This window comes from Apis mellifera, linkage group LG3, assembly GCF_003254395.2.
Source record: "Apis mellifera strain DH4 linkage group LG3, Amel_HAv3.1, whole genome shotgun sequence".
NCBI lineage: Eukaryota > Metazoa > Arthropoda > Insecta > Hymenoptera > Apidae > Apis > Apis mellifera.
Genome location: NC_037640.1, coordinates 4,196,848 through 4,221,680, shown reverse-complemented (window position 1 = coordinate 4,221,680; position 24,833 = coordinate 4,196,848). Strand labels below are relative to the sequence as shown.

Genomic DNA, 24,833 nt, shown 5'->3' with positions numbered 1-24,833 from the left:
AAATTCGTCATTATGCGTGTAAAATTGAATTTATACCAACGATGATAATTTTTTATTAATAATATCGACATCGCGATAATTGCGTATATTTATTAAGTTCGAATAAATATGATTGTTTTTTCTTTTTTTTTTTTTTTCAAATTTTACACTCGATAAATTACACCACACCACGGTTGATTTTAAACCAGGATTAATCGTTATGGAAGTAAATTGTCAATTTATTGCAAACGGTTATTATTTGTATTTATTTAATCGCGTAATAAATTATTTTAATACCTGTTTATTTTATCCCGGCATTAATTTGTCTTTACTTTAGAAAAGTATAAAAAATTCTTTATATCTTGATTCAAGATAAAGATCGTCGTATTTTCTCGTAAATACGATAAACTATTATTTGTTATATTTCCTTACTATTATTATTTAAAAATCTCTCGAATAAAAGATTCTATCTCACGTAAATAAAACTAACGTTTAATAAAAATCTTAACAACAAATTCCTTTGCGAAATTCCTTCAAAATCGTCAAAATTTGTTCTCTCAAAACACGTTCAATATTCCATCTATTTTAATCTCTCGCTCCAAATCGAATCGAAATAGGGGATGCGCGAATTAATTATGTCTCTCTAGACTGATGCGCATGTTTACATCGTTCCTCTTATTAATATCCTAGACGTACGAATACCGACTGCGAAACCCAGTTATTCCTTCCTTGCCTCGTTTTTAAGAGATTTCAATCCGCGAGGAGAAATACTTGGTACGAGAGGAAAAAAAAAAAAAAAAAAAAAGGAGAAGAGAGACGTATTCATAGACAATTCTCTCTTATTTTCCGCGCTTGTTACTTTCGGCTGTTTCTCCTTTGTCCCCCGTCTAAGTCGTGTACAATTTCCACCGCGAAATTAATTATCGCGATACCATTAGCAGTTTCATCGTGGTGAAAAAATGAGATTGAAAGTTCGTTGAAAAATGATGGGAAAAGTAGGGTCGCATAGAGGTTTCTTAATTAAATTGAATCCAGGCCTCATCCATTCAATCGTGGATTTGTAAAAAGTGAAGAGAGAATTTTTCTTTTTTTTTTTTTTTTTTTTATCGAAAAATTTTCCCCGAATTTCCGTCGAACAACCGAGGTTATTACATATAAGGAAAATTTTATTCCATTTTATATAATGTGAAAACGTAATTCCGCAAGTTTTCTAAATTTTGTTCAAGGGGAATTTTTCGAATTTCTAAAGTTAATATTTTATTGAAAGGAACGTCGAATTCTCCAAGTCAATATTTTACTCAAAGGAACGTTGAATCGTGTTAACAGCTTTTGTAACAATAAAGGAGGATATAAAAGAATTTTTACCGCGTTTTATCCGCGATTTTCCCTTCCCTACGATTTTTCGAAAAAAGAAAATTTACTTGGGACGTAAAATTTTCGCGGGATAAATTAATAAATATTGCAATATTCGTATCTTCTTCGATAATAATTGATCAGATCTCGAAAAGATCGAAAAAGTATTCCCTCGAAAAATAATTTACCTTTCGTTGCAATTATTTGAAAAATAAATTTCATTTCCGAATATAGCAAGCAATGATGTATTGTAATCGGAAATATTTTTTAATTCATTGACAAAAAATAAATAATTAAGAATTAATTCACGAAGCAATCGGAGCGATTATCACGCAAGGCAAAATTATTTTTAAATTTATAACGCGCGATACATCGTTTCGAGAGAAAATGTTTCATAAAATCCTCTCGTACGAGCATTAACTCCTCTTAATTGAACGAAAAATCATAACTCGCGACATAGACTTCTACTTATATGAACAACCTGGTTATATATAAATCTGTTCGTCCCCTCTGTCGGCTTCGTATAAACGGAATTCTACTGTGTTTCATTACTCCGATATAGCAGTAATATTCTACTAAATCCAATAATTACTCGTAACTCTATATAATAACATCTTTCCATGCAAATATGAACCGATAATTCGAGGGTCGACAATTATTTGATTATCGATAACTATAGAGAAATATCGGAAAACGTTAAATTAAATATCAACGATGCTACCCTCCCTCCCCCAATTTTTCTCTACATCCATCCTAATTATCCTGCTATTAATTAATCTTGATACGCAAAATTACGATAAGGAATAATCGGGTAAATGTAAAAAATAATTTATCGTATACAATTACAATATTCTGTCAAGAACATATCGTATTCGAGAGTTGGAAATTATTTACTCATCATCAATCATTTTAAATTTTGTAATGAAAAGAAAAAAGCGATAATATTCCAATTTAAGCAAATCCATGATTAATCTCGTAATTCTGTAACAATTAATCTTCCCGAACAAATACGAAGATCGTAATTTTGTTTGATTATCAAAAACTGGAAAAATATGAAAAAAAAACCCAATCTATCTCTTCGCATCCGTCCTAATCATCTTGGTACACGGAATTTTGTAGCAAAAATTCCGTGGAAATAATCAATTAAACGGATAACAGGGGAAATCCGAATGCAAAGCTCGGCCGCGTAAAGCGTGGTTTATTCAAAAGAGCGGCGAGCCATCGATGAATCAGTCAGCTTTAATTCACGGTAAGCGCTCTCGAACCACTCGGCGCGCCGCTATATAGCCGGCTCGCAATAAATGCAATTTAAAAATGTAAATTTCCCCGCCGGCTACCTATGAGAGAGCTTCTTTCTCTCTCCCTCCCTCCTCTCTTTGTCTTTCACCTTCTCGGTTTCAACACCATCTCCTCCTTTTCACGATTTTCTCCCCTTTTGAATTTTCGTGGGAACGAAAAGCGAGCCAAGTGGGGGAAGGGAGGGAATTCGACGATTCAACGGCCCAATTAAAATTTAATGCCCGGTGATACGTGGCGGCGTATAATTCCCGCCGTTAATACAGCGAATTTTACGCAACGAAATGGATTACACGGGAGGCGGTCCGCGATTAAAAATTATTTTTCCATTTATCAGGGTATATCTCCCCTTTGTCGCGATACACAGTCGTACACGGTCGTCTAGGTATTTCATTGACCGAATACACGGCGCTACACGTGCTTTAAATTTACGATCCCTTTTCGTGCGCACGACACACGTCCTCTCGTGTCTCTGTACGTGTATTCGCGCGGACGGAACGGGAGAAGGGATAGGAAAAAAAAAAAAAAAGAAAGGAAAAAAAAGTGAGAGAGAGAACGCGGGGAATCGGTACTACATAACGACGTGCGCGTACTACTGTAACTCGTGAAAATCAGTAAAATGTTTCGGGCCACTTTTCACCTCGTCGTCATGATGCACCGCGGTCCAAGTGCATTTTTTCGACAGCCCCGTAAAAAATGTGCTCTTTTGCGCCCCTTCTCGCCATTGTTCGTTCGCGTATTTGATTATAGTCTCGTATCGGTGACGGGATAGATTTCACGGGAAAAATTCGAAAAATTCGTCGTAAAGAATAAAATTGGTTAATCATTCTTCTCTAATTTTGACTATTTTATTACAGCTTTCTCTCACAAAGTTTTTTTATTTTATGTTTAAAATGAAAAATCGGTGAAGAGGAAGTCGAGAAAGTAATGTATTTTTTTTTAAAAGTGTAAAAATTAAAAAATTTTGTTTATCTTGTAAGAATAACGATCTGTATTACTGACTAGGTTAGCTTGAACTAATCTAACTATTCTACATTTCGTGTTAATAGAGTAAGAAATGGAATATATTTTATGGGACAAATTCTTAATAATTATTTTGATAATTATTTTTTCAGAAAATATGTAATTTAATATCGTAATATTAAAAGTATTGCGAATTTTAAATATTATCAAAATTGCTTTGGTACGTTAGCTGCTGAATGATTACATCCATTAACGTTAATGCATATTCAGCTGTAATAAATATTAAAGCTAGGCCTGTCATTAATTAATATTTAGGATAATATGTATTATCTTTATATTATATACATATGCATAAAAGCATAAATGTATATACTTATGTATATATTTACGTTTAAAATGTATATTTAATATTTGCAATGTAAATTTGAAATGTGTATGTGAATGGTTGAGGAATTGTTTTAAATTTAGATGTTAGCGTTTTTGTAATGCTAAAATCTCCTATATATTTAATAAGACGTTTAACTTTTAATTAGCTACAAATTCATAACTAATTACAAATCATACCCATAAATACTAATAACAAGATTTAATTAATATAATACCGGACTCATGTGCGCCTTGAAGATACCATGTGCTCGTAGAAATGTTAATTTCAAACGAGAAAGGGTCAATATAAAGAGCAATATGGAAGCTTAACCCCTCTCAAGGGAATAATAAATATAAATGCATACTTCCGACAGTGTACTTACTTCATCATCGGTTAATTGCGACGTTCAAAATGGCTTTCGCGTTGCTCGATATATATCAACAAAATATTTTAATATTAATTATATTAATAATTATTATTTAATGCATATAATTAGGAAAAGAAAAAAATACGATGAAAAATAAATTAAAAAGATTTAAGAGAAGTTATTTATCTCCGAGCTAAGAACGACGCGAAAATATTTCCAAGTCGCAATACATTTTCGTTAGGTTAACTTCGAAACATGAAAAAGCATCCAACATAGACGAAAGTCATTTCTCAGCCGTACCACGAGAAATCTCATTCGTGTTAAGATTAAATTTCTAACGTGTGAACTCTGCCTCTTACCTTATAATTCATCCCTTCGCGTGTTTGCGTTACTTGCGAATCTGCCAACGTGGGCGAATGGAAGGTTAGGGAGTTGTCGTCGTTGGAACACGCTGATTACAGAAAACCTGTCGCGTTGGCTTATATATTCACAGAATACCTTCTTGCAGCATCAGCTAGTTCGACTTCGATGCACCTTTTCACCACGATCGTTATTAACACTTTAACTTTATTAACTCTAAACGTGTACAGTAATCATGTCACTTTATTCGGAAATTGACGAAACAGACCACGAGAAAACGATTAAATCCCGCCATTTCTACTATTCACGATCGCGACGACTACTGCGCTAGTCATTTTCGACACTCTGAATTATGATTAAATTTTAAACACGATATTTGTTTGCGTATAACACATTACCTCGTTATTTCAATTTATCCTATTATATTATTAAAGCTTGAAATAAAACTTAAAATAACTATCCTTCGATCGCATGTCGATTTTTCACACAGTCGTTTGAACTACGTAGTAGGCTAGTTATTAATTTGCTAGTTATTAATTTCCACGAATCAGATATCGTGTTTCATTTTTGTCCGCTAGCCAATCGTATAAATCATTACTTTTAGTGATCGTGTACTTTGGACACAGTTGCATATTCCAAGTTAACAAGCGTCGTTATTAATTTTCCACGCGCGCGTGTTATAATTTTGGCCTCGTAGACTTAACGTAAAATACATACAAGAAACGACACGATCGACTCGTCGATCCTTGTTGCGAACATTTAACGTGGAGTGGAACTATCTTCGTTGCGCGCGCAACGCGTGCTGTTGACCCATCGTCATGGCAACCGTGCGACGAGTCTACACTCCAAGGTGGATGGACTGCGACCGAACAGAAGTCAGTGCACGCGCGGACGTCGAGCCGTATGTTTATGTTCTCTTTGTGCGAATTTTTCGTGACGTTTAACTTTCTCGTGTCGTTCGTACCGTCGGTTTACAGTGCTTGTGTTTTTGTATCATTGGACAAGCAGCGAACTGCCTGAAAAGGGTTTCGTAAGGATCAAAATTCATCGTGGCTAAAGGGATCATGGAGTGACTGTTCATCGACTTCTCGAATAAGGTGAGTGTCGTATTATATTCATCGATATATTACAGGCGTCTCTATCGAATTGGAAAAATCGATCGCGTTTGACGGAATCGTTGTTGTAATTCTGTTAAAAAATATTCGTGCATTAATATCGTAACGAACGTGTATCGTTGACTGACGCTTAGTTGTCAACCGGTAAAATTGAAACGATAAAAGCGATAGGATATTGAGAAACGTTTTCTCGTAACATGGCAGTCGTTGTAAAAAGAACGAAATAGCTTGTGTGTGGATTGAACAACTGATATTATATCGATATTGCGTTCGATAGAACGGTACAATCGCATAATATAAAGTTGAGCAAATAGTTATAAAATGCGTCAAAAAAAAACAAGATGGCTTCCTATTCAACTACATATTTAGGCGCGAAAATTTGAATCGGACAATTTTTTCTCGAAATATTATTATAGGAATAAAATATGTGACAATGCATATTTTCCTGCTTTCAAACATAAAAATATCGTTTTTAGGACGATATAGTGATGCGTTGGGACACGTTAATGGAAACGAATGTTTCTCAAGTGTTCCAATCTCTGTCAACCACCGATCGAGTGGTTCGTTCTGCTTTTAGTTTTGAAGATCGCGTTAGAAGTGAGTGCGTCGTTTATCAGGTTACGATGAAAGCGGCATTATCCTCGGGCTGAATGCACTTTCGTGATTTTTTTTCCCTCGTCGTTTCGATTTTGGTTAGGTCGAAAAGCTTTTCACCCGAACTATCGACCCTTTTAAACTTCGCGTTGTTCGCGTAGATGCAACCATTGCTTTTTGTTCGATATTTTAGTGACTTTTAGAAAATTACGCTCCCTTTATTACAGAATGAAAAAATTATCTTCCTTTTTTTTTTTTTTTTTTTTAATTTAAAGAAATTTTTATTTTATTCGTCCCATTTAGAAAGTATTAAAATTTAATAATTAAAATTTTAAAAACGTTTTTAAATCGAACGTAACACAATAATATTAATTAAACGTGGCGGGCAAAATTCCAGCAATTATTTCGGATGATTCATTGCGAAATATATTCCGAAATCATTTATAAAATTAACGAATATAATAATTTTCAAACTGTTGACAATATTTTAATAACTGAAATAAATTTTATCCATATCTTTCACTTCGCTCTAACATATAATGATATAGATTACTCCTCGATTAAAATCTGTAAATTTTGGAACAAAAAGGATAACGAATTTTAAAAACCAGAGCTTCTCGACCGTGCAAAGACCTAACGTCTCTCTCGCTCTCTCGCATTATTCGCGGCGTCTCATTTATAAATCAGCACGAAATACGCATCTGTTCACAGAAGCCAGTCTAAATCGACTTAACCGGAAGTCTTCTCCAAAGCTTCGCGAACTCGCTCTATTTCGAGCGATGTAATTTCACCTGAGATCGTTGGAGCGATCCACGGTACACACAAAATGGCGTCTCCGAGACGGGGTTTGCGGCGGCTCGGTTTAAAAGAGCCGGCCGCCAAATTCCGCCTCGGCGGAAGCTGCACACGCCGCCGACTTCCGTTTCAACCCGCCTGTTTCAAGGTTAACACCGCGAAGACGCGCCCCAGTCCAAATATTTCCCTTTCGAATAAGCTCGCCTCGCCTCGCCTCTCTGCCTCTCCTTTGTTTTCGTTCCACCCTTCCCTTCGTTCAAAGGGATCCGTGACTGCTCAAACTCGGAAATAGCTTCTTCAGTATTCGCTGCACGATTCCCCGCGTGCATTTGCATCCGGTTCAGAGTCGATTTGTCCATTTACGCGATACGGAACGAGACTACGCCCATATTTTCTATTTGAAAAACGTGAATCTGGATCAAACGTTTTTTTAATATATTCGCGGAGGAATTTTTTTGTTTTTAATCTTTTTTCTTTTCTATTTTGAAATTAAAAATGTCTTATTATAATTTTATTATGATTTTCGAAAGATGTGTGTAGATTGTTGTTGTATAAAATAACTTTTAAATCCTTTTTTTATCTTTCTTTAAAAATTTATTAATATTTAATTAAAGATACAAGATTGAATTTCTTCATTTTATTTGTAAGAAGTATTTCTCCTTGCTTCTTAAAAAAAATCGGAACGCACTTATTCCAGCAATTTTTTCCAATTATGCAAGAATTTGTAAATAGATTTTTCTTCCTTTCGTGCAAAAGTTTCCCCTATTTTAATTCTCCTCGTCGGAGAAATTTAATCCAAATCTCCCCTTTCGAGCCAAGTTCTTTTTTTTTTTTTTTTTCTTTTAGAAATTGATAATATTATAATAGTACACGGTATATATGGAGTTTAAAACAGTTAGCGAGCTTGCTATATCTGGCGTAATAACGAAAGGGCACGTATCCACGGATAATATTTCGATATGGAGCCCATAGTCGCGAAAAGGGTTGCACGTGCAGCAAACACGTGGGGGGTACGATACTCGTACACTTGGAACGCGTCAAAGAACATATTTCGAATAGGATAATCAAGCGAGGACTTGCGAGATTTATGCGCCGATGTAAATTCAAGCGATAGCTAATACGAGTGTGTGTCGCGACTGGAGAAACTAATAATTATACCGCGCTATGCACGGAGATAATGGGGGGGTGGGGTAACCGTTGTAGAATGCAATTTACAGTAATAGTATCGCGATAAGGAAATCTGATACGATTTATAATAACGATATCACAGTCAATTAGGGAAAATTATTACATTCGCTTATATCGATCGGGATTTTCTTATGCCAAAAAAATTAATCAAATTTTTGTTATTTTTTTTTTTCAAGAAGAAATGTATATTTTAATTTTTCTTAGAAAATTAACAAACTCTCTTGTAGGGATTTAAAATCGGGTCTGGAAATAGAGAGTTTAATTTTTAAAGCATATCTCAAAAGTAGGAAATATTTCAAGAGAATTAAAGAGAATAGTTTTGTTTTTTTGTTTTCTTTTTGTTGCAATAGATGCGAGTAATGATGAAAAGAGTCGCGGTTAATTGAACACTCCCCTTTTTAATTAAATATTCCAGTATGCGAGTTTTCCTCCTTTAAATTACACGCGTTGCAAAAATTCTTATTTTTTTCTTTTTTCTTTCGACGTGAAATCTGTTAATTTTAAGTAGTTTCGATCATCTTTCTTTTCCTTCTTCCTTTTCCCCTTATATGCGTAATATTCTCGAACCACTGTTTATCAAGTTTGCACGCATTTGTTTATGTTAAAGTAATTAGGTCAGAATTAATATTGGTACTTCGACCTGCTCTCTTCGCGAAATGTAAACTCTTGGGAATAGTTGTGAATATTTCGTAGGAAACAAATATTAAGAATTGTGAATTTTAAAAAATTCGAAATAATATTAAAGTAAGAAATTACAAAGTAGAATATTATTTTCCTCCTTTTTTTTTTAAATTCACAATTTTTAATTATAACTTAAAGCTCTCCAGAGAATATTTTACATGGGAAACAAATTAATCGCTTTACCATAATACTTAATACCATAATTTTATTATACGAATGTATTATTGTAGAATTTCATAAATCTGTTATACGAAGAAATTAAACTCTCGTAGAATATTTTCAATTCAATATCACGAAAATCGAACGTTTATTTGCAACTTTATCGAAGAGGAAGAAGAGAAAGGAAAAAAAAAAAGAAAGAACGTGTTCGATCGGTTGGTCGGATTTTGAGGTCGAGACCATTGTTTGCGATTTTTAATGCAGACACTTTTCTATAGGTCGGATCGTTCTTGAATGTTTTTTTTTTTTATTCTTTTCTTCTCTTTGAGCGGAAATCGGATAGGTGCGCGGGGATCGAAAATTAAGGGTAACCGAGGATCATATTGGGAACGGATGGACGACGTGGTCGGAGATGGGAAGAGATTCGAATTGGAACCCTTTTGTTCGCGGTGCTGGGTTGTTTTATTAATTGAGATATCCGGGTCACCGGGGATCCCTTTCTTCTTCCGGGTTCTAATTGAATCGAAGGCGGCTCCTGTCGGAGTTAAGTATCGTCTTGGTCATCTTTGGCCGTCCATTAATAGGAATATCGAGGAGGAGAATCGGTTAATCGTAATTCGTTTAACTTTTTTCGAATATCAATTTATCGGGTTAAGGGAAAATTGTCAAGTAAAATTCCTCGAACAGGAATGAATTCGCTTCCGGAGAAACTTATCAAGTGGTTATTTTTAATTAAAGACTTTGAAATAACGGGAGAATTTTAATTCGATTATCGATTTAAATCGTTAGATGATATTTACAATTCATAAATAAACGTAGAAGACAGAATTCAATGTACACGAGCTTTAATTTATTAAAAGCTATACGATTTATTTTAGAATAGCAATTTTCAATATATTCCTGTTAATTTCAAATTTAATGTATATTCATATTGCACGTTATTTTACAAAATAAGTCAGTTTATATCGTCCATATTCTAAAATGATCGCTCGTGTTATAATCTTACACGTTCTCCATCGTTCCTAAAATCGATATTAAATAAACAACGCAAGCGAATAATTCTCCAGAGAAATTTCTATTCGAGATAAAAAAAAGAACCAACTTCTAAAATGAAGAACAATCAAGCAGAGATATTTTCGTGTTTCGATTCGATCGTAAAACTGTTGAGATAACGTTTCTGGGAAACATTTGCCTTCCGAGGAGGGAATATTTAGCGAGAAAAGTGAGAAGGGTTGATGCTCTCTTTGAAGCGCGAAAGATGACGATGAAGAAAAACATCCCTAAATAAATTTCGAACGTGCAAGGCAAATTTACACTTTTTCCATCTTTTCGAACGAATCCATCCCGTCGTTCGTTTAAAAGCGAAGAAATTGTTCTTTCTTCAGATAAAATGCAACGCGAGAAAAATAAAACGTTATCCTTGACCCAAAGTTTAAATTTTCATTTCTAATCTCCTGCATCTTTTATACGGTTGTGTTGTAAAAAATGAAGGGTCGAATTGGCGAAACTACTCTAAACGGGCCTCGTTGTTGATCTCTCGTTACGGTGAAAAATTGCACGACCGGTTTTCAAAATTCGCCGATACACACCGGAGGGTCGACGTCGTTTATTAAACGATTTCACGGTGGGCCGAGCGGCATCGCGATTTTATAATATCCACGCGGCGGATATATGGACTGAGCCCGCATACGAATACAAATATCGTTGCTTTCGATGGACTTTGTGGGAAAATTCGCTCCCCCAGCGGGGGATCTATCAGATTCGTTAATTTCTGAATTTTTTTTTTCACCGGATTTGCGAAATTTCTCTCTCTCTCTCTTTTTTTTATATTAAAGTTTAACGTTTGGTTAATTTTCGAAATAGATTTTTTTTTAGTGGCTAATTTTTGAAGTAGATATTTTTTTTTTTTTTTAAGGGAATGGAAATTTTTATGTTTTGGACTTTATGACGTAGATGAAGGAATTTAGAAATTTTTGTGAAATCAGATTGGTGGATAAATTTTGTATTTTTGTAAACTAAAATTGAGTTTAACGTTTGGTTAATTTTCGAAATAGATTTTTTTTTAGTGGCTACTTTTTGAAGTAGATTTTTTTTTTTTTTTAAGGGAATGGAAATTTTTATTTTTTGGACTTTGTGACATAGATCAAAGAATTTAGGAATTTTTATGAAATCAGGCTGATGGATAAATTTTGTATTTTTGTATTGAGGGAATGTATTGTAAACTAAAATTAAGTTTAATGTTTGGTTAATTTTCGAAATAGATTTTTTTTTAGTGGTTAATTTTTGAAGTAGATTTTTTTTTTTTAAGGGAATGGAAATTTTTATTTTTTGGACTTTATGACGTAGATGAAGGAATTTAGGAATTTTTGTGAAATCAGACTGGTGGATAAATTTTGTATTTTTGTAAACTAAAATTGAGTTTAACGTTTGGTTAATTTTCGAAATAGATTTTTTTTTAGTGGCTAATTTTTGAAGTAGATATTTTTTTTTTAAAGAGAATGGAAATTTTTATTTTTTGGACATAGATCAAGGAATTTATATGAAATCAGGTTGATGGGTAATTTTTGTATTTTTGTATTGGAGGGTTGGTTTATCGTATTGTAAACTAAAATTGAGTTTTCAAGAACGTGTTCAAATGATCCGTGAAGAGTCACGTTCACGAATTTGACGTATTTTCAGATTCAATTTTCTGAAAAAAAAAAAAACGAGAAAAAATTTCATTTTGCATTAATCAATTTCATTTAGATACATATATTTTCAAAAATTTCATTTTCTCACTCGACATTTTACGTATATCCTTATTTCAAACGTTCATTTTTTTTTTTTAAAGAATTTTATCCTAGATATCCTTTAATTTCCGTACGACAATAATTACACTAAGAAAAGAAAGAGAAACGATACAGGATATCCAATAGACGATATGATCTTACCGCGTCAAACGTAATCAAATATCACATCGTTATCAAACGTGATATTACGCAGGATGGAATTTTAAATCGTTCCTTCGCGACAAAGGAATTACAATACAAATTCTTAATCATATTCCTAAAAATAAATTACGCATTGTAATTTAACCAACGAAACGTTAACAAAAACAACAATCCTTCTCGAAAATATCGTCTCGCCATTATCCATAGCCGCACTGAACAGCCCAACTTGTGTAGCAGATCAACAGAGATAATAATTCTCGAACCAAGAACAATTTCATTTTCTCGGATACGAGAGGATAAAAAATTCATAAAGCAGCAACCCTCCACTAATTAAACTCCCCATCCTCTTTTCCCCCAAACTTCGCAACCAAAATAGCAACCCTTTCCTCTCCTCTCCCTTTCTCTCAGGTTTCTAATTCCTTCGTCTATGCTCCAAGTTAGAGGAGTAATCGTACCCCGGAGGAGGAAGCACTAAACCGTTTCTCCAACGTGGAATCCGTTCTTTCGCCTCGATTGAAATTAGAGAAACGAAAGGGGATGCACTGCTCCCCATCGATTCGCAATTGGCGTGAAAGTTGTTTCATCGTCGGAATCAAAGAGGCCAAGTCGTCTTCCTCGATGTCTCGTTACCGTGATTCTCTCTCTCTCTTCTTTCTCTTTTCCTCTCTTTTTTCACTTCTCTATCGACCATTGTCGACGACGAGGGGGATGCGAAGCGAGAGGATGCTTTGGCCGGAAATGCGATTTGTCCCGTGCAATGCGTCTCTCTCGCTCTCTCTCTCTCGATCGATCACCTTTCTCGATCGTGGCTGGATCGACTGACGTTTATTTAGACGCAGCTATTATTGGGCTGGTGTTCCTTTTGCGCGTGACACGCGTGTCGCGATTGGTATGAAGCAATGATTAACTCGTGCTATGGCGGAGGATTCGAGGTCTTTTTTTAAATATCTCAATAAAATATCTTTCTTATGTATTTTCTTTTAGAGAAATGAGCAAAAATTACGTGTCTTTAAAATTTATTTGAAGCGATAGTTTATAACTATGTAGATTGGAAAGATTGAAAATTGTCTTTGAAGGACAAGCTTTTTTAGCTTTCGGCGAAAAATAATTCTCGAGATATAAAATTAAAAATCTAGATTTTTAGAATTCGTCTATCTCTTGAAATAATAGAATGCTCATAATCGCGGTTAGAAGAGCGATGATGAAATTTCTGGTGATTAAGAGACAAGGTATGCGTTGCGGTCGAACGGGTTTGCAAATCTGGATACATAATAGCATAATAGATTATATAATCGGAATGTACGAGACAAATCTTATGAATAAAACTTTGCATTATTGGAGGATCGAAAGGATAAATACATTTATTATTATTCTTCTTATTCCCATAATCGGGGATTTAAATGGATGTTTTAAGAATATTGTCAGAATGCTGTTATTATTTATCTAGTTTTTAAACAGACTAATAGCCGTATATATTTTTTTCAACAAGAATGAGAGAGTTGAATAAATAGTCTTCCATCTCTTGCGCATACAAGTTGCTTTCATAAAAGAAAAAAAAAAAGAAAAAAGAGGAGGTAACGAAGGTTAAGGATGTCTCGAACACCTCTCGTACACAATGTTTTCTAAAAAGTCTCTGGACAAAGGATTTCGAAAGACATCTGTCCTGCTGGCTTTTCATACGTCGTTAAGATCGGTTGAAAAGCGTCGAGAGAAGAAAATATATATATATATATATTGCTCTATTTGAAAAACTCGAGGACGACGCTCTTTCGCATTTCGAAAGCATTCTTGTTCCACGAAGAAATTGTCCTCCCCGTACAATGGCATCTCTTCTATCCTTATCATGGTTTACACAAATTTTTTTCCCTCCTCCCTCGCCTTTTCATACCGCCTTTCTCCTTTATCGAAATACGTGACCAACTCGCCGATATTGTATAACGAGCAATTAGAATGGTATGGCTTTCTTTTCTTTTTTAATTCCATTAAACGATGTATTAATTATTTTTTTTTTCTAATAATGTTTCACATTTATCTTATTGAACAAAATCTATTATCTTTTGCGAAAAGTTAAAGTCAGGTGTAGATTTATTATAAATCAAAACGAGATTTAACTTAAGAATATATATATTTTACAATATGAATATACGAATCTAATTCTTCATTGTGTACTTGTTAAATTTGCATTTCTTTTGAAACGAAAAATTTCCTTTGCTTTTTTTTTTATCAACCCTCGAGTATCTATACTACGTTTGAAGGAACGAAGCGTTTGTCAGAAAATCCAATAATAAATTCGATCCCTCCCTCAAATTAACATTTCAAGATATGATCAACGGGCTGGTAATATTTATAGGAAAGTCTGGATCGGTTCCAATCCCGGCAAACTGGCTTCCTTTTTTTTTTTTTCCCCTCCCCTTCCCAGATGCCAGATAGGAAATCGTGAAATTATTTTCTTTTTTTTTTTTTGCCATCCCCTTTAGAAATTTACGAGGTCGAGCCGAACGAATTCGAAACGAAAACACGCCTCTCCTGTAATGAGAGCAGAGGTTTCCCATTATTCCATCGATGTATCTTTCTCTCTGCCGATCGATATTTTTACAATCCCTTTGACTCGGTCACCGAATCCGATCTTCCGAGATTTTTAAAATTTTTTCATTCGTCTACTCGAAATAAATAACAATTTATATATATATAATAATTTTATATATATATAAATAATAAATAATAATTAAATAATAATTTTTATTCAATTCTTATGCATTTCCTCTACGAATAATTTTCGGAATAGCAGTTCTTCAACATTCCAATGGCTTCGATCATCCAAGCTTAAAATCAAAATCATTCAAGCACTCTGTTCCTCTTCTTTTTTCCCTCCAAAAGATCCCAAAATCACCATTTATCGTACACCTCTCGGTTCCATACCTGTGTTACGATAGAAAAAGAAAAAAAAATAGAAGTCAGCAATAGCAGCTTCGATCATCTAATCCCAAGCTCAAAATCATTCAAGCACTCTGTTCCTCTTTTCTTTTCCCTCTAAAAGATCCCAAAATCATCATTTATCGTACACCTTTCGGTTAACGTTCCATACCTGTGTTACGATAGAAAAAGAAAAAAAGAAAAAATTTATTTCATGGTTGATTATTAAAAGCTCATGTTGAAGCTCCTTATTATGGATCAATAATTTTAGCTTCAATTATATTAAAATTATATTAAAATTAGGAGGATATTACGATTAATAATTATTTATAAAAATGAATTTATTTGAATTCAAAAAATTTTAGTAATAATTAATTCTTTTGGAGTTTTAATTTTAAGATTAATATGTTTATCACAGTTTGATATAAAATCAATTATTGCAATTTCATCAATTGTTCATATAGAATTAATAATTATAAGAATAATAACTTTTTTTAAAATTAGATTAATTGGGGGATATTTAATAATAATTTCTCATGGATTAAGTTTTTAGTTAATGTAATTTATAGACAAACTAATAGACGATTAATATTTATTAATAAGGGTATAATTAATTTTATACTTTCAATATCATTATTGTGATTTATATTATGTTCATCAAATATAGGATCTCCAGTTTCTTTAAATTTAATTAGTGAAGTTATATTATTAATTGGTATAGTTTCATGGTTAAAATTTATAATAATAATTTTAATAACAGCTTCAACATTCCAATAGCTTCGATCATCCAATCCCAAGTTCAAAATCATTCAAGCACATCCACGCTGTTCCTCTTCTCTTTTCCCTCCAAAAGATCCCAAAATCACCATTTTCCCATCCCTTAAATTTTATCCTACACCTCTCAGTTAACGTTCCATACTTGTGTTACGATAGAAAAAGAAAAAAAGCAGATCGGAAGCAATAGCAGCTTCAACATTCCAATGGCTTCGATCATCCAATCCCAAGCTCAAAATCATTCAAGCACATCCACTTCCTCTTCTCTTTTCCTCCCAAAATCACCATTTATCGTACATCTCTTGGTTAACGTTCCATACCCGTGTTACGATAGAAAAAGAAAAAAAACAGATCGGAAGTCAGCAACGTTCTTCTCTCCCTCCACACACACACACACATAGTGCTTTTTCCCTTGCCCCAGTGTCCAGTTTCCGTGGGCGAAATAAACTGCAAATATTTTCTCAAACGGATCGGCGACGGCCGATTTTTCAAATATATATATATATATATATATATATACATCTGACCATGCGATGCTCCGCCGTGCTATTTGCAGCGGCCAGTGGAAAAGCTTTAAGCTCGATCTGGCATCGGACCAATTTCGCGTCGATCGCGAACCCCGTACACGTTTCACCGTTACCGACTCGCTTCAGAAGGGGGAGGGAGGGTGGAAATAAAACAGAGGAAGAGAGGGGGAGGGGGTAAAAAAAGGAAACGGAGCTCGTGAATAACCCCATCGGCGGCGTGTAATCAGCGCGCGGGGAATGTCCAGAGGCGCTTTATTAAACCGATATGAGTTTTTCGCTTTCGATTTGATTTACCCCGCCGCGATCTCTGTCCGATGCTCTACCGCATCGACAATATTATCTCCGTTGGGGGGAAAAAAAACATTCCACCGCCACGTGCATCCTCCTCCTCCTCCTCCTCCCTTCGAATTAATAGCCTTCGCTGGCTATGTCTGCGCGGGATTTTGGATTTTTTGCGGTCGAGGTAATCTTTTCTCGTTTTTCTCTTGTTTGAAAAGAAAGTAGATATTTAAAATATTTCCGAGTTTTTTTTGGAAAGTAATAGTCTCTTTCTATTTTTCTTTTTCGAAGAACGTTTTTAAAAGAATGTCGTTAATATTGAAGGAAATTATATTTGTGGAATCATTTTATTTTGTGAAATATATTTTTTTTAAACTTTTTGCATTTTCTACACTTTCCTGCGTTCTTATTTCAAGGCAAGTTCGATGAAATGAGTTTGTTTTGTATATTTTCGGGAATATTTTTCTTCGTAAAATTTAATTATTCACCTTTTACAGAGGCGGCATTTGTATTTTCGATTTCCCTCGAACGAGGGAAAAGGTACGTGTTTTCCTTTTATTTATTTACTTTCGTTTCGTCCGCACTATCGCGTGATTTCTTTTTTTTTTTTCCCTTCCTTCCTTTCTTTTTTTTATCGGATTTCGTTGAAAATCGAAATTTCTCCGCGTTACATCAAATTTTATCGAAATTATTTTCATTCAGCGAAAGCTTCTTCTTTTTCTTCCCGCGATACGGGAATTTTTATAGTAAATTTTAATATTCCGTTAATGGAACGGGTTATACGTTTTAGGTTTCCCAGGATTAGGAGAAAAGGGACTTTTATTATTATTATTATTATTATTTTTTTATTTCTCATGCTTTTAGTAAAATGTAGATTTCGAGGGATTTAGTCGAGGTTGGTAAAGAAACAACTTCTTTTTCTTCCGCGTATGCGGATTTAAATTTCTTTTTTTTTTTTTTGAATTAATGCTTCGTTCGTCCGGCTACAAATTAATCGTTTCTCTTTATTTTCATTTTCTTCATCTACAATCATTAATCGAAATATATAAATATACATATTTTAAACCTCTTTGATAAATTTTTTTAAAAATAAAACTTTAATATAATATATATTAAATAAATCAGAAAAGTAATAAGATAAAGAGATTATTCACGAAGACACGATGGCCTTTGAATCTGATTAGATAACAACAGGAATAACAACAGCACGAGTAATGTTATTAATTCAAGCTGCGTTTAATTTTATAATTCAATCCTCCGAGATGTCGAGATGTCACCGCGCCCTGCCTTAATCGCAATTAGTCGTTTAATCGAAAGACAAACCGCGACAATTCCCTTAAGATATCACGATTCTTGGCAAGAATCGTTTCGAGCAAATTTCTATTCTTACCAATTATTCCATCTTAAACATTAATTTAACGATAAGAACAATAATATAAATAATCAATCTTTTTCGAGAATACTTCTCTTCTTTCGTGGAAAACGATGCATTATAATCGAATCGGTGCAAAGATCCTCGTTAATTATTTAACCCGTTGGCGAATTCGAGGGGGGCCAATTTCAATCGTAATAAGGGGGTTATCCGGGGTGTAATTCGAAGGATGCTAGAGACGGGTAGAGAGTAAATTTGGACGAGCACGTGCGTCCGTGCAGATGTTGCCCAATGACGTTGCGCGTATAAACTTGGAATTTAGAGTATGATGGAAACAGTGTGGGAATCGGTAGACGGTATCAAGAGCTTGCAGAGCTTGCCTCCGGTGTCATTGCCGCCCTTCTGCTATCCCATCCGGAGTTTAAAGCATACCGTTATATATGTATTTCCGTTGGTTAAATCCATCCTGCTTCCGGTAACCGGGAAATTGATTGCTCTGTAAATTGTTTGAAGCGCGAGTTGTGCTATTTTCCTGTTCTTTTTTTTTTTTTTTTTTATTTTGTTTCTTGCTCTTAGTAAAGGATAGAGTTTTATAGATATTCTGAGTGTATCTTTGATATTTCGATTAATAATATTTTGCTATTTTAAATTATTTTACGGATATTTTTTTTATTTTGGGATTTTATTTAATATTTTGGGAAAATTATTTTTTACTTCTTCGAAATTATATTTTTTCATGGAACATATATATTTTTAGGGAGCGTGTGCTTTCTTTTCTCATCGCACAATTCGAGGATCTCAGTTTCGTATTTCGATTTGATAATATTTTGCTATTTGTGAAAATATAAATTTTAAATTATTTTACGGATATTTTTTTTTATTTTGGGATTTTATTTAATATTTTGGGAAAATTATTTTTTACTTCTTCGAAATTATATTTTTTCATGGAACATATATATTTTTAGGAAGCGTGTGCTTTCTTTTCTCATCGCACAATTCAGTTTTCGTATATTTTTGTATATTTTGGATCTTGGAATAATTTCAATATTTTATCTTCTTCAAATACACATGTATTTCAGCTATTACACACAGTTTGTGTACTTTAAGATTTTTATATATTTCATGGTTCTCCGTATCTTGTGTATGTACATTTCGATAACGTTCGACAACGAGTATTTCCCTTCTTTTTTTCGCGATAAATGATATTATTTATTGACGTACCGCTTCCGCGATTCTGTTTAACCTATATACCTATATGCGACGTAACCTATTTTGCGGATTGCATTATTTTTAAACCGAAATTTCGAGCCCGAAATTTATTCCCATCGAACGGAAACGTATGCAAAGAGCTATTTTCCTATTCAAGTAAATTTAATCTTTTACATATATATACTTACAAAAATTTAAAATAATTTTTCATATGTACAATGTATTTATATTCTCTTTTCGAATGACAATTTTTATTCCGAATTACTCGAATATTTCAACATTCTCATAAAATGTCTCTCTCTCCATAAATCATCCATCCATTCTTTCTCCCTCCCTCAATAAAAAACCTACAAAATTATAACGAAAAAGTGTAAAGACACAGTTTTACAAATCCAAAGATCTCGAAAGATCGGCAAATTTCCAAAAGTATATCCCTTCCCCCACCCCTCTAATCCCGATTTTCGGTATCTGCCATCTGCTCCTCCTCCTCCTGCCCCCTTCCTTCGTGAAAGGTCACGGATAACCGGCCAAAAGGGGGAGGTGGAACGGATGGGGGTGGGTGGAGAGATAAAAAGGGGATTAAGATGCGGATTCCCCCTCTCCCCTGCTCTTCCGTGTAATTGTGTAAACTTGTAGCCGGCCATAAATTTCCCCGGGGGGGGCTTACTTTTAAAATTTAGTATTCACGTGTACTCGTTTCGAGGAGAGAGGGGGATCCATTGTTCTCCAGGTTCCTTTTTCGGAAAGGTCGAAAAAGTAGGCGGAGAGAGAGGGAGGAGGATAATTCTATCAGGAGGGTTGATGCATTGATAAGAAAAGTTGGTGAAGGCCTTCTTTGTCTCGGCTCCACCCCTTTTTGTCGCGTTCGCGCCACTCTGGACAACTTTTCGACAACCCCCCTCTCGGTTCAACGAGCGAGTACACTTCCTCTCGAGGATTTTTTTCGCCCTCCTCTTGCTCCGTTGTTGTTGTTGTTGTTGTTGTTGGTAGGAGAGAAACGTATTCGTATGGGTTCGCGTTGTTGAGAAGGGGTTGTTGTTCCAGACGAGGGAGGCCATTTAAATGTCCACGGTTTGGTTTTAACGAAAGCGAAGAATGTTGAATGGTTTCGAGGAGGGAGAGGAATTTTTTTAACAAGTAACATTTATTTGATACGAATTTTTGAAGTTTGAATAAATATATTATCGTGCTGCTCGATTTGATTATTTTTTAGTAATCGTTCATTTTTCTCTGATACATTTGATTCGAGCTTGTTAATAAGTACTCAAGTTATTCACTTTTTTCTTAACCCTGTTATGCACGCAAACCAGAGTTATTCATCGTTCAAAGCGATCAAGTCATACCATCGAAGCCTCGAATTAATTCCAACCCCCATACCTGTACACGCTGTACATTCTGTCTCAACCTGTCTGCCATTCCTCGCACCTAAACCATCTCAAACTCTCCGAATCTACGAGAGAGAGAAAAAAAGAAAATATTCGATCGGAATATGAATCTCGAAGGAATCTAATTTTCGGAAAAAAAATTCCAGACAGGAGAGGGATACCTTTTTTCTGGTATAATTCTGATATAATTCTTCCACGATCTTTCGTTCCATCGAAATCAATTCAACGAGACGATTCACTTTTCTTTTCCCTCTTTCTCTCTCCCTTTATTATTATTATTATTATTATTTCTTCTTTCGGGGAAAAAATCTTCTTATCCAGCGTTTTCCCATTTCTTCTCGTTGGAAAACGAGATTCGCGTTAGGAGATTCGTTGGTGTAATTTTCGCGGGGGCGGCGACAAGCGTCGGGGAAAAATGTTCTTTCTTTAATGACGTGTCACCGGCGAGGAACTTAGGGCAACTGGTTTCTATTAAAACTTACTCCAAGGATTGTTTTCTTCGACTCGGGCTCGGGACTTCTTCCTCCCCCTCATTCGAAAGGGGGTTCTTCCGTGAAAAGCAACGTTTAGAAAGAATTTTGATAGAGGAGGATCTACGCGCTTGAATTATTATTTTTATTAAATTTTTTTTTTTTATTATTATTTTATTTAATTATTTTTTTTAAAACTGTGTGACGATTACTTTTGATTTTTTTTCTTTTTCTTTTTTTTCTGCCCTCTTTGGCGAATATTTCTTCTTCTTTGTCAGCGAAGATTGGAAGAATTTTCATTAATATTTTTCAATACGATACGATTTAATAATTGTCAATTAATTGTTAATTAGGAAAGGTATTGTTCTTCGAGACAATTTGGATAAAAATCACGGTTTCTCTTCGAGATGAAAAATCGAGATATCGAAGTTTCGCTCGGTCTTACGTGTCTGATTACGCGTTGCCACGGTTCGATAAACTTTGTTTATCGACGAGGAACGATCACGATCCGGGCGTGGTTGGTGAATGAAACAACGTAAGCAATACCGAAACGATCTTGTTGCATTAACTTGGGAACAAATATACATTTTGCTAATTAATCGGCGCCGGATCGCTCGATGCAAATATTGAAGCTGATCGCGGCCTCGAAATACACGGCCGTCGAAATTCGGTCAACGCGTGTATAATATATAGAAGCATGCGCTAACGATATCGGCCTGTTTATTATTATCCGTGGAATGCGAAAGTACGAGTTTCGTTACCGATTTAATTATAGGATCGAATTTTTTCCTTCGAATCTTTTTACCTCGAGTGATTTTTAACTTGAATTTGAAATTAACAAAGTAATTTTTAAATGTCCACGTTTGATAGATTCAATAATCGATTATTTATTTTTTTAAATAAATAATTTTCGTGTTGGAATATCGATTGTTTAATAATTATATTCGAATATGTAAGATTTAATTATTGAATCGAATCTTTTTACCTCGAGTGATTTTTAAGTTGAATTTGAAATTATCAAAGTAATTTCTAAACGTCCAATAATTGAGCAGCGTTTTATTTATTTTTTTAAATTCGTGTTGGAATATCGATTATTTAATAATTATTAATATATTATTCGAATATGTAAGATTTAATTATTGAATCGAATTTTACCTCGAGTGATTTTTAATTTGAATTTGAAATTATCAAAGTAATTTCTAAACGTCCAATAATCGAGCAGCGTTTTATTTATTTTTTTAAATTCGTGTTGGAATATCGATTATTTAATAATTATTAATATATTATTCGAATATGTAAGATTTAATTATTGGATCGAATTTTTTCCTTCGAATCTTTTTACCTCGAGTAATTTTTAACTTGAATTTGGAATTATCAAAGTAATTTCCAAATGCCCACGTTTGATAAATACAATAATCGATTATTTATTTTTTTAAATAAATAATTTTCGTTTTAGAATATCGATTGTTTAATAATTATATTCGAATATGTAAGATTTAATTATTGGATCGAATTTTTTCGAATCTTTTTACCTCGAGTGATTTTTAATTTGAATTTGAAATTATCAAAGTAATTTCTTATTTGTCCACGTTTGATAGATAGAATAATCGATTATTTATTTTTTTAAATAAATAATTTTCGTGTTGGAATATCGATTGTTTAATAATTATATTCGAATATGTAAGATTTAATTATTGGATCGAATTTTTTTCTTCGAATCTTTTTACCTCGAATGATTTTTAAGTTATTTAAATTTGAAATTATCAAAGTAATTTCTTTATTTTTTTAAATAAATAATTTTCGTGTTGGAATATCGATTGTTTAATAATTATATTCGAATATGTAAGATTTAATTATTGGATCGAATTTTTTTCTTCGAATCTTTTTACCTCGAATGATTTTTAAGTTATTTAAATTTGAAATTATCAAAGTAATTTCTTTATTTTTTTAAATAAATAATTTTCGTGTTGGAATATCGATTGTTTAATAATTATATTCGAATATGTAAAATATATATTTATAAACGTAATATATCTGAAAGTATACAAAGATAGATTTGGGTATGGTATTTATTTTCGTTTTTGTTCGTCTCTCCGTGTTAATCCTCTTTACAAGTAATAATACACCTGAAAGTGTACACAGATAGATTTTAGGTTTTACTTTTGTTTTTGTTCGCGTTAATTCTCCGAAGACGGAAATATTTACATCGATAAGGAATAATTTTCCCACGTGTTCATTCCCTCGAAATCGCTCGACCAGTCGACATCGAAAACATTCTCGTTGCTATTCATCATTCTCACAGCAAGATATATATTTATACCAATAAATATATTCAATAATTTCTCGTTTCCTTAAAAATTCAAAGGATTAACTTTCGATCGTTTCAACGATTTCTAAATTCTTCCCTCGAAGAAATTCACCCTCGATCCGAACGCTTCGAGAAGGGGATGGGAAGAAATGGAAAGAGTTCCACTCGAAGGATCCTCCCTCTTATTTCCAGAAAACGCAACCGCATAAAGGAAGGAGAGAATATTCTCCCAAGGAAAGGGGAACGTAAATAGTGTGAAGACACCTTCTCCTCCTCCTCGTCGTAGGTGGCGAAAGAGACGACCCCCTTTTCGCAGCCTTTTTGCCCGATAAACATCTCTGTTCGACGGTTTACCACTCGATGGAGATCGAGAAGAAGAAACTGGATTCGGAAACTGCTCTGTTCCCCACCTTTTCTCCAGGATAAAACACTTGGAGGAATTTTCGGTTACGGTGAACGGAAATGGCTGGCCCTCCTCGGTCTCTCTCTCTTTGGTTATGGTGTTTTCACGGGTTTGGAAGAGGGTGGAGGAAGGATATTTCGGTGAAATTGCGAAGATGTGCTCGTTTTATGACGAGAACGATGAAGATATTTCAAGGGAATTTGTGCAATTATGAAAGGAGGGAGGAAGGGAGAGCAGTTTAACTGTTTGCCAAGTGTTTTAAACTCGATTTGTAAATATTTGAACATGTGTGTGTGTGTGTGATAGTGGTCTTTAAAAGATAATTCATCGTGTTGATTTTTATACGATATTTATATTTTAACATTGTTAGAAGAAAGTGAAGAAGTCTCTGGAAGCTTTGAAATTTCAATCCATTTTATTATCTTACACCTTCAGTGGACAATTTGGATGCATGGAACAAGTAAATTTCTTCCAAGAGATTTTTTCAGAGATGATCTTGTAATCAAAAATACAGAGTTGGATAAATAATTTCAGAGAATCAAGAGCAGTGGAGAGAAAAGAAAAAATAACTAACGTAAAATACAATACGAAAAATATATTTGATCAAATTAAACAAGGGGAAGAGAAGAAATGAGCGCAGAAAAAAGAAGAAGAAAAAATCAATCTTCATTTTTAGTCATCCATTTATAAAAATAACGTTTCAAATTGAAATTAACCTCCCCTTTTTGTTGCAACGCGACGAGGAGTCCCGTTCCAAATATTTTTAAAAACGATTATTGCGGAGGATAATTAAATTTTGTAAATTGAAATCGCTCATCCTGTAATCCGTATATTCGCCTCGTGATCACGAGATTACGGGAAATAAAGGTTTTCCGATTGTCTGAAAAATTTCGTCGTTGAGAATCATCGATGAAAACCAAAGAGAGCGAGATTTATCGTTTTCGATTATGCGGGGGAGGACGGATTGAAACGATGCTTGATTAAAAACGGGGTCGAAATTAAGGTGGATATTTTTGGCTCGAGGAGCCGATTTCTCTTTACTTTTT

The 24,833-nt window shown here is 34.0% G+C and overlaps 2 protein-coding genes across 6 annotated transcripts in view; one reads left to right on the top strand and one right to left on the bottom strand.

Moving 5' to 3' along the window:
- Positions 1-5,003, bottom strand: part of LOC726496 (protein lin-37 homolog) — an 84,902-nt gene extending 79,899 nt beyond the window's left edge. The window contains exon 1 of the mRNA XM_026439625.1: positions 4,685-5,003. The gene's annotated coding sequence lies outside the window, so the exon portion shown is untranslated. The remainder of the gene's footprint in view (positions 1-4,684) is intronic.
- Positions 5,004-5,535: 532 nt separating this feature from the next.
- LOC725894 (protein rhomboid) overlaps positions 5,536-24,833 on the top strand; it is a 145,740-nt gene continuing 126,442 nt past the window's right edge. For 4 of the 5 annotated variants that reach the window (XM_016911213.2, XM_026439617.1, XM_026439616.1 and 1 more), the window contains exon 1: positions 5,536-5,782. The gene's annotated coding sequence lies outside the window, so the exon portion shown is untranslated. The remainder of the gene's footprint in view (positions 5,783-24,833) is intronic. The other variant, XM_026439619.1, reaches the window with a different exon arrangement.